The sequence below is a fragment of the Prinia subflava genome, chromosome 26 (genome assembly GCF_021018805.1).
Source record: "Prinia subflava isolate CZ2003 ecotype Zambia chromosome 26, Cam_Psub_1.2, whole genome shotgun sequence".
Lineage (NCBI taxonomy): Eukaryota > Metazoa > Chordata > Aves > Passeriformes > Cisticolidae > Prinia > Prinia subflava.
This window is the reverse complement of record NC_086272.1, coordinates 2,905,138-2,920,299: the sequence shown is the minus strand read 5'-3', so window position 1 is coordinate 2,920,299 and position 15,162 is coordinate 2,905,138. Positions and strand designations below refer to the sequence as shown.

The following is a 15,162-nucleotide window of genomic DNA, read 5'->3' as shown; positions in this document are numbered from 1 at the left end:
TCCCAGAGCCCCTGGCACACACACACCCTTCTGTCCATGCAGACAGAGACATCCCAGAGCCCCTGGCACACACAGACCCTTCTGTCCATGCACACAGAGACATCCCAGAGCCCCTGGCACACACAGACCCTTCTGTCCATGCAGACAGAGACATCCCAGAGCCCCTGGCACACACAGACCCCTCTGTCCATGCACACAGAGACATCCCAGAGCCCCTGGCACACACAGACCATTCTGTCCCTGGAGGACGCAGCACAGCGGGTGGGGCCGGTTGGTGGCAGCGAGTCCCTCACAGCAGGCCAGACCCGGCTCCAGCCCTGCCAGGCCCTGACAAGGCTCAGTGCCACCTCTTCTGCAATGGGAAAGCCCTTCAGCCTTGTCCCTGCCCACAGGAGCACTGCTGGCCTGGCAGCGCAGTTTGTTTTCCCCACAGGCTGCAGGAGATGAGAACACAACCCTGGCAAACACTGACTGCAAGCCACAGCTCTGGGTGCTCCCCATTGTCACCATGAGATTCTCCTAGTTTTCTGAGCATTCATACTAAAGTAGAAGTGTGCACCTTCTCACGCTCATTCATGTAAACAAGGAGATTGTGTTTTGTAAATATTGCTATTGTTTTGAATTCCTTCTCCAAGACAAGGGGAGGTTGAATGACAGTCCCTCTGACCAATGTGGTTGAGCAGTGGGAATGCCACTCTCCAATCCATGGGCACCTTGCTAAAAGTATACAGTAGGAAGTAATAAACAAAGCAGGAGATTCTCCCTGCTGCTCTGATCTCCCCAGATTCGTGGCTCCGTGTGTCTTTTCAGGCGAGGCTCCCAGAGACACCCCATGAACCTCAGCCCTGGCACCACTGCCTGCCCCAGGCTTCAGGGGATGCAGTGGGAGCCCGGCTGGGCTCTGCCCTGGGGCCATCCTGCAGGGAGAGCTGCAAACAGGGAGCATTTCCTTGCCACAAACAGCCAAGCCAGGGGTGCAGGGCAGCTGCTCCAGCCCGCACTGCACTGCTGTGTGCTGTGCCCTGGGGCTGGGGCTCCCTGCAGAGGGGACTGCACTGGTGTGCCAGAGGAGACAAAGAAGCTTCAGCTTAACCTTAGTGAGGTGGGTGAGTGGGCTGGGAGAGTGGGGAGGCTCAAGGGGATTCACAGAGCTCATCCTGCTGGAAGGACAAGGAAAAGGGAGTGGGAACTCAGCACTGAGGAGAGATGAGGGCTGGACAGCAGCTCTCAATGACACTAAAATGCCACGGGACCTCAGAGATATTGCTGCTCTTCAGCCAGTGACAGGATGAGGCCCTAAACCTGGGGTTTGGTCTTCCTTGTGGTGAAGGCCATCAAGGAAGGCAACAGTGTGACGGAGACTGTGATGGACTGGGAACTCACTGGGGGAAAGGAGGGAGTAGTTGTGAAATTTAGAAGTAGGTGGAGGAGAGAAATCTTCAGGGAAGGGCTGAGCTACACCTTGGGCAAGTTGATAAATGTCATTTGGGGTCATCAGAGATTGATTGCATTTCAGAAGTTCTTGATCAAGTTTAATTTTGGAGGGTGTGATGTTTTCCCTCGGAGATGTACACTCTGCAAACTTGAGCTGCATTGCCCAAGTACTCAAGCAAGTCTCTGCTGCAGGTCACACCATTTCTTCTTTGGCTGATTCTGGCCTGGGGCTGAGCTCCAGCAGAGCCCTGGCAGAGCCCAGAGCAGCCTCAGCATCCGCAGAGCCCGGCTGCAAGGAGAGAAATCAGAACCCGCCCGTCAGCTGAAGGCTCCTGTCCCCCTTGTCCCAGTGCCCGCCGTGCCCAGGCCATGCTGGCCATGCCCAGAGCAGTGCCCAGAGCTGCCCATCATTGCTGCCCTTGGCAGCAGAGCAGGAGGGCAGGACATGTGCCCAGCCTGCAGCCAGCCGTGGCACATCCACCTCCTCAGTAGCTGCCCACAGCAGGATGCTCCTGTGCTGGCTGCCATCTCCCAAAAGCTCTGATCCCACCCAGGCCAAGAAGACGGGACCCACCTGACGCCATCCGCCGCTGGAAGAAAAGCTGCTCCCAAACGATGTCCTCAGCCTTCTCCAAGGGCACGGCCCATCCACGGCACGGCTGGTCCCAAGCACTTCCCCATCCAGACTGGACACCACCTAGAACACTTCCTTTAGAGAAACAAACAGCAAATTAACGAAAATAGACTACAGACAAAAAGGGAAAATGAGGGAAATGGCACAGTGGATACTGGGGGCTGTTGGCAGGGCCAGGACCCCACACCCATTTCACACCCACCCCAGCTCATGCCCCCCAGCCCTGCCAAAATACAGCTTGGCGCCCACTGAAAAATCAGTTGCTTCCACCCCAGCAAAAGGGGGAACCTTTGTTTCCCGGCCAGCCTGTGCAATGCCCAAATCTGGGAGCATCCCCCTGTGTGTGCACTCATCTGCAAATTCACTGTGGAGCCTGGCTTTGAAGAAGGTGCCAGAATCAAAGTCCATCATCTTCAGCTTTGTGGTGGCCTGGTCGAGGAAGAGGTTTTCATCCTTGATGTTGTCCTGGCTGTCTCCAGCAGCAGCAGCCCCACCTGGCACGGCTTCTCCAGGGGCTGCTTCTCTTTCCCTGGGAGTGAGACCAGGCTGTCAGTGTTCTGCCCAGGGCCCCAGCTGGCAGTGAACCAGGACAAGCCAAAGCAGCTGGGATGGCAGCCAGCAGTGCTGGGCAGAGCAGCTCAGCTCCAGCACAGGGGCTGTGTCTTCCCATCTGATGACCCCTGTGCAGTGACACAGGCAGGACATAAAAGTCTGGGTCCTTTGCTTCGGATTGCCAAGGCATGTGTGGAGCTGGAACTTACCAGGGCCCTGCATCGCTGTTTCTGTGGCTCTCTCCCTTCTTCTATGGCAGATGACTATCCTGCATCCAGGGATGACACAACAGGTCTTCTACTGAAGGCCGGTCCACATCCAGCATGGATAAACACCGCCGGATGACATCTTGGCACTCTGGCGAGAGAAACCAGAAACCGCCGGTCAGTTGGAGAAGGCTCCTGCCTGCCCCACTGTTCCCATTCTCAGGCCATGCTGCATTTGCTCAGAGCTGGGCCTAAACTTTCCCAGGAATTCCCTGGTTTGGAGGAAAGCAGGACAGCAGGACACGTGCCACCTCCTCAGCAGCTGCCACAGCCCACTGCTGTCTCCCAGCACTGGCATTTCCCCCGTGCCCAGAGATGAGGATTCACCTTGAGAGAGCCGTGGTGGCAGCGAGAGCTGATGGTCCCAGCTGATCTTGTGGCCCCTCCTGAAAGGGTGCTCCCCACACACCATCTGGTGCAGCAGGATGCCCAGGGACCAGACGGTAGCTGGCTGTCCATAGTACCAGCCAAACTGGTTCCATTCCGGGGGGCTGTATGACGGTGTTCCTATGGAATACAGATGGAGTTCATCAGGGGGATGCTGCTGCTCCCAGAGCCTGGCCCCAGCATCCCTGGGCGTGCAGGGGCTGCCCCAGTGGCACGTGGTGTGACCTGCTGCCCTCTGGCCAGCACCTGGGACTTGTGTACAAACTTAGGGTTGGAAAAGAAGCCACTGGTGTCGGAAGGTGGCAGTGGAAGCCCTGGTAAGGCCCAACCATGACAAGCAAAACCCACTCAGTGCTGGGGAAAAACCATGCCTTACTCGTCCCTGCCTGCATTGCCCCAAAAACCATTATGAACCCAAAGCAAACCAGGCAATCACAGCAGTCCAAGCCCTTTCTCACCTGCTCCCCAAACTGGCTGGTGCACATGTTCTGGCTCCCCTCTCAGACACCCCCACCCACGGGTGCTTCTGTTGGGCTGGCTGCCCCAGCCCCAGCCCCAGTCCCAGGCAGAGTGGCTGGCAAAGGCTGCCAGCAGGGCTGGAAGCTGGTCCCCCCACCCACTTGCGTTCAAAAGCAGCTGGGCTGAAGACTCAGTGCCATGAGTGGCGGGGAACCCCAGTGCCACACCCAGGCTGGGCTGTGAGATGTTGGGCCAGGAGATGTCTGCAATGGGGAGCACACCCCTGCGATGGCTCACCTGCAAAGTGAGTATAGGCTGTGTCTTGTAGGTAGGTGCCACAGCCAAAATCGATCAATTTGGCCTGCCCGGTGGCCAGGTCAAGCAGGATGTTCTCTGGCTTGAGGTCGCGGTGCAGGACCCCGCAGCTGGTGCAGTGCCGCACGGCCTCCAGCACCTGGCGGAACAGCTCCCGCGCCACCTCCTCGCACAGGAACCGCCGTGCCCGAATGAAGTGCTGGAGGTCCTGAGAACGCTCCGGGCGCTCCATGATGATAATGATGTCTTTGGGGAGCTCCAGCCGCTCCAGCAGCTGGACGACACCAGGGAAGCCAGTGGAGACCTTGTGCAGCAGCACGATCTCCAGTGGTGCGCTGGTGCCGTTGGGCTGTGGGAGGAGCACAATGTTGTCAGTGGGGCTGAGGCCGTGCCAGGGGTCAGGGACCCCTCAGCCAGCCCGGGATGCTCTGCGCCCTTTGCTGGCCCCACGCCCGCTCTCCCTCCAGGCGTCCTGGCGGCTTCCACCCTGCCAGGCCTCAGCTCATCCCCGCCCGGCACGGCCCAGCTTCTCCTGCTGGCCCCGCTCACTCACCAGCTCACCCCAATGCCGGACACGGTTCCGTGGCACCCTTTTGATGGCCACCTGCAAGCCAAGGGGAGCAGCAGGCTGAGCTCACTGCCTGCCCTGCCCAGCCCCAGCCTCCTTCTCCTTCGCCCTCCTCCTCCTCCTGCGCCCCTTCCTCGTGCACCCACCACCGGCCCTGCCGCTCACCGGGGCACGGTCTGAGAGCCGTGTGGCCGCCCAGACGCTGCCGAAGCCGCCGTGGCCCAGCAGCGAACCCAGGCGGTTCTGCTCCTGGAGGGCCTGCTGCGCCTTCCCTGCCGGCGAGACGCGGCTGTCAGTGCTCGGCCCGGGGCCAGGAACGGCCCCCGAGCGCCCCTCGAGCGGCCCGGGCTGGGCATCCCCAGGCATTTGCTCCTGGCAACGGGACAGCGGCGGCTCAGGGCCAGCGGCCGCGCTGCCAAGCGGAGGAGCTTGGGCTGGGGAAGCCGCAGTGGAGGCGGCGGGAGCAGCCGCACCGCCTGTGTCCTCTGCGGGCCCAGGGACGAGCTGGGGCCGGGGCCGGGGCCGGGGCCGGGGCCGAGGCCGGGGCTCGGGCCGGGGCTGGTGCCGGGGCCTGGGCTGTGCTCGGCACAGGCGCAGCCAAAGGCCAGCAATGCTGCCCCAGCCCCAGGCACTGATGCCCGCCCAGCAGCGCCATCGCCAGCACTGCCAGAGCCGGGCGAAGGCGAGACCGCGGCGGGACGCCCGGGGGCAGGGACGGGGCAGGGACGGGGCAGGGACGGGGCAGCCCCGCCCGGGGCCGGGGGTGGGCCCGAGGCATGGCCCGGCCCAGCAGGGGAAAGGGAGACTGGGTTGGGAGGGGGACACTGGGAAAAGGAGAGGCTGCGGGACTGTGGGAGAGGGAGAGGGGAAGCACGGGTTTGTCAACAAAGCCGCTTTTTTCTTCTCTGCTGCTGCCGCTGCTGCCGCTGCTGCCGCTGCTGCCGCTGCTGCTGCTGCAACTGAAGCTCCAGGGCCGTTTGTCCCCTTGTCAGTTTTTTCCGTTGCCCCCTCTGCCTCGCACCGAGCCCTGCACTCCCCGGGGCAGCCCCTGAGCCTGTCCAAACACGGGAACTTCGCCGTTTTCAGTCAGGGCCCAGTCTTGACTCCTGCACAGTGACAGAGGAATCCCCTTGGCTGTTGCTGTGCATTGTCCCTGCTGAGGGTCAGACACTGTCACAGCACATTCCCTGAATGCAGAATTTGAACCTGACCCAAGCACTGCACTTGTGTCTCCGGCATTGCTTTCCAAGAAAAACGGGAAGGCAAACTGGATGTAGCTCATGGTATTTTACAGTGTCTAAATCTTGCCAAGTGTTGGATGTCAGAGGTGAGACCCACTTAGAATTAATGAGATGAAGAAGCAGTTTAAGATGGAAAGTGGGACAGAGAAATAAACAGAGGAAAATATCTTGGGTTGTTTCTTTCCACTTTCATTTCCGAAAAGCTGTTTCAGCTTTCCCAGAATCTTCTCCACAGTCCTGTCTGCTCTTTCCAAGAACCTTTCCTGGAGAACGAGTTGCACCATCTGTCACAAGATATCCCACCCATGCAGCTTCTCTTGACTTTCCACAACATGCGTGAAGCAGGAGTCTTGCAGCAAAGCAGGAGAAAGGTTTTGAGAACTTGACAACTTTTTCTTTCCTTTCCCCATGTGGGCTGGGGAGTTGTGCCATTGGGAAGGTTTTCATTGTTTCTGTTCTACCCGAAGCAAACAGGACGGGCTCCCAGGGGTACCTACTGGGAGTCTGTTATCGTCCACCCAAGCAGGAAGAAGAGGTGGACAGCTTCTTCTCTAAGAAGCTGGAGAATGTTTCAGGATCACCAGCCCTTGTTCTCGTAGGTGACTTTAACCTACCAGACATCTGCTGGGAACTCAGTACAGCGGCAAAGAGGCAGTGCAGGAAGGTTTTGGAGTGGATGGAGGAGAACTTTTTGTGACAGCGGGTGAGTGAGGCCAGCAGGGGAGGGACTATGTTCGACCTGTTGTTTGCAAATAGAGAAGGGCTGGTGGGAGATGTGGTGCTTGGAGGCTGCTTGGGGCACAGGGATGATGAAATTACAGAGTTCTCAATAAGTGGTGAAATCAGGAGGGACATCAAAAAGATTTTTGCATTGGACTTCTGGAGGGCAGACTTTGGCCGTTTTAGGAGACTTATTCCACAAGTTCCTTGGGAAGGAGCCCTTAAAAACAGAGGAGTCCAGGAAAGGTGGGTGTGCTTCAATGCAGAGATCTTGAGGGCACAGGAACAGACTGTCCCTGTGTGCTGAAAGATGAGCTGACAAGGCAAACATCCAGCCTGGATGGGCAAGGAGATTTCAGAGGAACTTAGGAATAAAAAGAAGATGTATCGTTTTTGGAAGGAGGTTCAGGTCTCTCAGGAAGTATTTAAGGGAACAAGTAGGAAAAAAATATTAGGGAGGCCAAAGCTCAGTTTGAAGTCATTTTGGCAACTTTTGTAAAGGATAATAAAATATGTTTTTACAAATATATTAATGGCAAAAGGAAGGGTAGGACCAACCTTTGTTCTCTACTGGATGTGGGAGGGAGCTTAGGAACTGCAGATGAGGCGAAGACGGCTTGTCCTCAGGACAGCTGCCCTCCTGGGCTGGTAGATGGTGTCAGGGAGCAGAATGGTGCCCCTGTTATCCAGGAGGAGGCAGTCAGAGAACTGCTGAGCCACTTGGATGTTCAAAATCCATGGGCCCAGATGGGATCCAGCCCAGGGTGTTGAGGGAGCTGGCAGATGAGCTTGTGAAGCCGCTCTCCATCATTTCCCAACAGTCCTGGCTCACTGGTGAGGTTCCAGAGGACTGGAGGTTGGCCAACGTGTTGTGTGACCCCTACACCCTAAGGGTAGAAAGGAGGATCCTGGTAATTATAGGCCAGTTTGATATGGGAAACATATCTAAAATTCAGAATTTTAGAAGCATTTAATGTGCTTAAGCAGATGGAGGGGAAGCAGAAATATACAGCTTATTTAGCAATCCTGTAAAAGCAGAAAAACAACTTGTAGCAGAACACATGAGGATTTAGTTGCTAGGTAAAGGCCATAGAGATAAGATGTATATTGTGTATATTGTGAAAACTCAGTAAAGCAAGACTTAGGTATAGTGAAAACCCCATAAAGCAGAACCTGTGGCTTAAGAAATCAGAAAGAACCAGGCTCGTGGTTTTGGCCAGGACAAAGTGACCTGGGAGTTAGCCAAACCTTCACTGCACCTGCCCAGAGGCAGAGGTCAAACAGTGAACAACTGAGGAAGACCTCTTACTCCATCAGAAGACCCCAGCCTGCAACCACCAGGAGATGTGGCACCAGAGAAGGCTAATTATAATAGGAAGTGCAAGGAGGCGGAGAGTGGGCAGAGAATGGGCGGGCAGGGAGGGGTTGTTTTGTGGGATCTGAGTGTATTTAAACCTTAAACCTGTCTCAACCAGGTACGCAGGTATGGTGGAAAATCCCCCTTGTGTCCCAGATGGAAATAAAACATACCTGCTTTACAGTTTGAATTGTAAATCCTTATCTCACAACTCAAGTCAGCCTGAACTCAGTACCCAGTAGGGTACTGCAGCAGCTTATACTGAGTGTCATCACACAGCACCTACAGGATGGCCAGGCTATCAGACCCGGCCAGCACGGGTTTAAGAACAGAAGGTCGTGTTTGACCAACCTGGTCTCCGTTTATGACCAGGTGACCCGCCGGGTGGGTGCGGGAAAGGCAGTGGATGTTGTGTACCTGGATTTCAGCAAGGCCTTGGACACTGTCTCCCACAGCACAGTCCTGGAAAAGCTGGCAGCCCACAGCTTGGACAGGAGCACTCTGTGCTGGGTTAAGAACTGCCTGCATGGCTGGGCCCAGAGAGTGCTGGTGAAGGTTCTGCATCCAGCTGGTGGCACCACTGGTGCTCCCCTGGGGTCTGTGCTGGGGCCAGTTCTGTTCAATATTTTTATTGACGACATGGATGAGGGGATTGAGTCTTTCATTAGTAAATTTGCAGCTGACACTAAGCTTGGACCGTGTGTCCATCTGTTGGAGGGTAGGAGGGCTCTGCAGAGAGACCTGGAATGACTGGATGGATGGGCAGAGTCCAATAGGATGAAGTTTAATAAGTGCAAGTGCTGAGTCCTGCATTTTGGCCACAAAAACTTCCTGCAGCACTCTAGGCTGGCAAGAGAGTGGCTGGACAGCAGCCAGGGAAGGGGACCTGGGGCACTGCTGGACAGCAGGCTGGACATGAGGCAGCAGTGTGGGCAGGTGGGCAAGAAGGCCAATGGCTCCTGGCCTGGATCAGGAATGGTGTGGCCAGCAGGAGCAGGGCAGTGTTTCTTCTCCTGTACTCGGCACTGGTGAGGCCGCACCTCGAGTGCCGTGTCCAGTTCTGGGCCCCCAATTTAGGAAGGACATTGAGACGCTTGAGCACGTCCAGGAGAGGGCAACAAGGCTGGTGAGGGGCTTGGAACAAAAACCCTGTTAAGAACGGCTGAGGGAGCTGTGGTTGTTTCACCTGGAGAAAAGGAGACTCAGAGGTGACCTAATCGCTCTCTACAATTCCCTGAATGGTAGCTGTAGTCAGGTGGGGTTTGGTCTCTTTCTCCAGACAGCAGCTGACACAACAAAAGGACACAGTCTTCAGCTGCCCCAAGGCAAATACAGGATGGATATTAGGAAGAAGTTTTTCACAGAGAGAGTGATAAAGTACTGGAATGGTCTGCCTGGGGAGGTGGTGGAGTCACCATCCCTGGATGTGTTTAAAAAAAGATTGGATGAGGCACTCAGAGCCATGGTTTAGTTGAGGTGTTAGGGCATGGGTTGGATTTGATGCTCTTGAAGGTCTCATCCTACCCAGTCATTCTGTGAATTCTGTAAGAAATTTAGGCTCAGCTCTGGTGCCTCATTCCATCCTGGCTCAGGGCACAGCATCAGGAAGGTCTTTGCATTCCAAGGCTTTGCTGCAGCCAAAGAAATCTCCTGGCTCAGGGTCACCTTTCCTGCTCAGCCAGACCCAAGAGCGCCCCAGCAACAGCAGAGAATGGCAGCATTGCCATGGGCTGGCACAGCAGGGGGAGATTTCCCCCTTGAGAGTGGCTCATATTGCAGTTTTTGCATTCAGGCAGCTGCAGATCCCTCCGCTTTGGTTGCACAGCAGCTGGAAATGCAAGGGCAGGAGCTCTGTTCATGCCCAGCCACAGCAGGTGACAGCAAGGACAGGCTCCTGGCAGCGTGACATTGGTAGGCAGCTCCTTCAACAGAAGCTGGGGGCTGGAACTCTGTGCAGAAAATGCCCTGATGGTCTCTGCACCCAGGTAAAAGGAACAAAGTTTCAGTTCTGGCCTCTCTAGGGAGCACCAAAATGATTCCTTTATGGAGCAAGGTTTCATTGCCGGCTGTTCCCCAACCCCCAGAGGAGAGCCCAGGGGCCCAAGGAGCTGCGAGCGGGGACTCTGCAGGAGCCGGGACAGCGAGAGAGCCCGGGCTGAAGGTCAGCCCCGGGGCGGGCAGGGCCTGGGAGGGGGCACAGCCCGGGGGTCCCGCAGAGCCTCCCTGCTGCAAAGGCCCGGCTGGGACAGCGGGGCAGCTGCCGGGAGCCGTGTGCCAGGGCCGGGCCGCGGGTGGGTGTTCAAAGCGCCTCCAGGGGAGCAGCTTTTTGTCCCGGCCCGGGGGCATTCCCGCGGGGTCGGGGTCCCTGCGAAGGCGCAGGAGGGCAGGGTGGAAGGGGTTAGTTTGTGGGTTTGTTTGTGGATTATTTTTGTGGGGGCTGATGGCTGGTTGGGATTTTATTGTTTTGGGAGGGGATACGGGCAATGTTTTTTTGTGAGATGCCCCCGGCAGTTTGAACCCCCTTGGGTGCGGGGAGCGCTGGCGCAGCCCCGGCACGGGCGGGGCGGCCCCGGGCGGGCTGTGGGAGCCGGGAGCGGCCGCCCGGGCCCGGAGCCGCCGCCTTGGGCCGGGAGCCCCCCGGGCAGAGCTCTGTGCTCGGGGCCCAGGCCCGGGCGGCCCGGGGAGCTCTCGGTGGCCCGTGGGCCCCGGCGCAGGTGGGTCCGTGTGGCCGGGCTCGCAGGGGAGCGGAGCGGCCCGGCCGTGGCCGTGCGGGGCCAGTTGGGGCTCGGGGGGCCGGGCTGGGCCGGGCAAAGGCTGAGGGAGAGCGGGGGAAGCGTTGGCACAGAGGCCCCGGGCTCCCCGTGCCCCCCTGGCCACGCAGCCGGGCTCGGGGGCCGCCTCGCTCAGACCCGGCCCCGGCTGCGGGGGTCCCCGGGGCCCTGGGGAGGGGGCGGCGGGGGCTGGCGGAGCTCTGTGCCCGGGGCTGGGCGCGGCTGCCCAGGGAGCGGGGCATGCAGGGTCCCCCCGTGGTGGGGCTTGCTCTGCCCGGCTCAGGGGCTGCATTGTCAGCCCAGAGACACGTGGGGATCGCCCGGTACCAGCAGCGCTGGGAGGCAAACCCGGGAATGGGGGGAGCAGAAACGGGCAGTGCGAGAGCTGGGGGTGTTCCAGAAGCCTGGACAGGTTAAGAGCAAGGACAAGGGGGACCCATGGATACCCCAGGACTCTGAAAGAGGGACCCTGGATAGTGCTGAGCCCAGGGACACCTGTGATCCCCAAGTGGTGAGCCCAGAGAAGGGGAACCTCGTGGATTCTCAGGAGCCACAGCAGCCCAGAGAGGGCCAACACCAATACAAACTTGACCCGGGGCTACACTGACAGGGGTGGTCTCCAGGACCCCAAAGTGGAGAGATTGTGAAATACAAAGTTATGTTTCGTGTCAGGGAAATGAAGAAAATCTGTGTATTTGTAGTTGTAGAACACAGCAATGGGACAGTTATAAAGATGAGTTCTAATAAACAGCTGAGGAAAGCATAGAAGGAAGTTTTTGAATAAATCTTTTGCTTGCAATTATCTATTATAAGTCTCAAGCTATTCTGCAATAAGTGTCCTTTAATTATAACTTTAGAAGCTTGCTTTGTATTAAAGAATTTTAAACTGTAGTTTTAGAGTGCAAAAAGGTTTTTTTAGACAAAAGAAGGAAATAAGGAGGGGGCTCAGGCTTCACACAAGCTGGGAAAACATCCTGGACATGAAGATATGACTTCAGCTCACTGATTTATGGCTCCTGGAGAGAGAAACTGGACATCACTATTGGAGATTTGTTGCAGCCGGGAAGCCTGGTAGGCTTCCGTGGCGGTCAGTTGCTTAAGGGCAGAAATGCCTAGTCATGGTGACTAGGCCAAAATAACCCTTCTCCCGCGCTTGGACCCTCGCTTATCTCCCTGTAAGACAATAGGTCACTTTGTACCCCGAACCATACCATTGGACACCTTTTCAAAACCTCTGTACCCTATAAAAACCCCACTTTCCCCCAGCTCAGCAGAAGCCGCTGTCCCTGGAACCCTTCACGGAAGAAGCTAATAAAGATTCATCTGTAGAACTCCATACGGCGTTTCTCCTCTCTCTCCCTGCGTCTGCCAAGGCACCTTAGCAAGCTTATGAGCTGAGAATCACTGCTAAAGAGCTGATTACTGCTAAGAGCTGAATATCACTATAACTAAGCTTGCTAAGTGTTGCCTGGGCCCGGGAGCTTTGCCGGAGTTGCTTAGACAGGGGGGTACGTAAGTGCACCCCTAACTAAGACCAACAAAGGCAGCCGAGACACCGACTGAAGCTACCGGGGAAAAAACAAAAGAGATTGAAGGACTTGAAAATAGAGATGGGACCCCCACATCTGGAAGCCAGATCCCACCACCTGGAAAAACATATCCTGGAAGTACATCCTGGAGTATTGAAATATCGGAATAGATCACAATGGTCTATAGAATTATACAGGACAATCTATAGATTTATGGCTGTTAGGTATTGAATTGTGACGTTAAAACTAGAAATGGAAACTGCTGAGAAAGTTTATGCATATGTATGAATATAGCAAATAAAATACCAGCAAGCCCAGCAATGGGTGTGCAGTCGGAAGGGAAAACCCCTACCACTGTACCCAGCGCTGCCTTTTGCTCACACTTTATCATGATAATTAATTAATTATTAAATTGCTGCTTGATATATTGGCCGTGTCAAGCGTCTTATTTTTAACAATTTGGTGGAGAATGCGGGCACCTCCAATCCATTGAGGGAGGCCCCTGATCTCGGGGAGGTGCCCCACCTTGCAGGCTTTTGCCTCAGGTGGCCCTGAGTGACTGGGGAATCTTTCAGGGAGAAGGAGATCCTCGAGGTAAATTGTGAGCAAAGGAACTGTGAGCTCCCGGATAAAGCTGCAGTGAAATTCACCTGTAATAACTCGTGCACAGAGACCCAGGCGAGAAAAGGAGGCTGTAAGTATCGCTTGGTTAGGTGGGCTAAGAACGGGTACACGTGTGAGAGTGTGAGTGGTGTGTGTGTGAGACGTGGCCTGGCCACGAAGTGATTGTGGAGTTCTTCTAACCTCGGTTCTGTGTCTCCGCGAGGGGAGCGGCAGGTGAAGGAACAAAGCGAGTGTTGGTAAAGGGAATTCTTTCTTATAAAAAGGTCGGGGGCGGGATGCGGCAATAGTTGGGGAAGATTTCTTCACAGTAAATCAGAGGCGGGAAGCGGTATTGGTTGAAGGGACTTTTTATTAAAGAAATCCTAGACAAGTGAGAAAACAGGAAGACCTTTCATTACTGAAGTCAGAGTGTGGTCGAGGCAAGTGAGGGAATACCCGTTCCTTAGGGTGGGTCAATGCCAAGGCAAGGACCCAGGGGTTGGTATAAACCAACAGGCAAATAGAAGTACTAAAGGTACTGGGAAAGGAGGGAGCTTTTTACCACAGGACAGTCCCCTGGGGTTAATGTTAAAATTCTGGGATGAATGTGAATCCAGGAAAGGAAAAAGTAAAGAGAAAATGATAAAATACTGTATGATGGAATGGACTAAAGAAATGACACGACCTGATAATTTGTACTGGCCAATGTACGGGTCATCTGAGGGGTGGATCTGTCAGGCCCTGAATGCCTGTGTAAATAAAAAGGATCCAATTAACCAAGAAGAGAGCGATTATGCTGCTTTATGGCACAAGTCCTGGCCTTCTCCCCTGTATGCTTTAAAAACCAAAAAGGAGAAGAATCCATGGGACCACTTACACAACCTCCCCCCTTATCTACCACAACCAGCTGCCCCGCCAGAGGTGCCTAATCCAGCACCCCAAGCCCCTATGGCACTGCTTGCACCTCAAGCCCCTGTGGCTCTGCCTCGTCCTCGAGATTCAGCACCTGCACATAGAAGCAGGGAGACAGTTCGGGCAGAAAGGCGCAAGGACAGTGATGATGAGAGCAAAAGGGACCAGTTGTATCCATTAAGGAAGGTACTGATAGTAAGATACCACGGGGGGAGTGGAGGGGACAGCTATTAGATATGTATCAGTACCACTGACCACTGGGGATGTGAGAGCCCTTAAAAAGGAAATGGGGATGTCTGATAAACTAGATCAGTTCCTGGGGCCCAAGAAGCCACAATTAAGCTATTAAACTTCTTAGAGAAAAAGGGTTTGAAAGCTTCAATGTCCAAGTTGCAATTTGTAGAAGCACAAATGAAGTATTTGGGTCATTAGTTAAGTAAAAGAACAAAGAAACTGGACCCCGAATGAGTATCGGGCATACTTGCCTTACCTTCTCCCAGAACAAAGGGAGAGATAAGACAGCTGGTAAAGCTATTAAAGTATTGTAGGCAGTAGATAAAAAAAGTACAGTCAAAAAGCAAAATTTTTATATCAGAAGTTAACTGGAGAACAGATTCATGATTTTGTAGAGTTAATTGAATTACAAACTAAAGTAAGACCAGATTTAACTGAAATAAAAAAAAATAAAATTATCTGAAGGGGAGAAATATTTCATCAATAGCTCCTCCAAAGTATTAGAAAGGAAGCAGAGGTCAGGATATGCAATTGTAAAGGGAGGAAACATGTTGATAGTAGAAAGGAAAAGGTTAAGTTCCAGCTGGCCCGCACAAGCCCGGGAGTTATATGCATTATACCAGGCTTTAGAACTGTTAAAAGACAAAGTGGAGACTATTTATACAAAGTATACTTTTAGAATTGTACATACTTTTAGGAAGATTTGGAAAGAGAGAAGTTTGATCAATACCCAAAGAAAATGGTTGATCTATCAAGAATTAATACTTAAAGTGCTTGTATCATGAAAAAGACCAGAAAAAAAAATAGCTGTTACACATGTAAAAGGTCACCAAAGAAGCACAAGCTATTTAGCAAGAGGAAATGACATAGCTGACCAAGCTGCAAAAAGAGGCAGCTTTTGAATTGAAAGAAACAATTCAGTTGAATATTATAACAAAAGTTCAAAGAGAAGTCCAAAAAAATTTTATAGCTCCCAAGAAGCTATAAAGAAATTAGATACTAAGAAAGAACAAAGAAAAGGAGTACTCTTAGATAGGTGGGAAATTTTGTCCAAAGCCTATGCACAAAAGATTTTGAGCCAATTACATCAGCATACTCATTGAAGAACCAGAGCCTTGTGTGATCATTTTTTTAAAATATAATGGGTGTATTGGGATTTTTTTGAAATAGCAAAGCAAGT

The 15,162-nt window shown here is 54.1% G+C and overlaps 1 pseudogene; it reads right to left on the bottom strand.

The window, feature by feature from the left end:
* Positions 1-2,870: 2,870 nt before the first annotated feature.
* LOC134562209 (serine/threonine-protein kinase pim-2-like) overlaps positions 2,871-15,162 on the bottom strand; it is a 35,332-nt pseudogene continuing 23,040 nt past the window's right edge.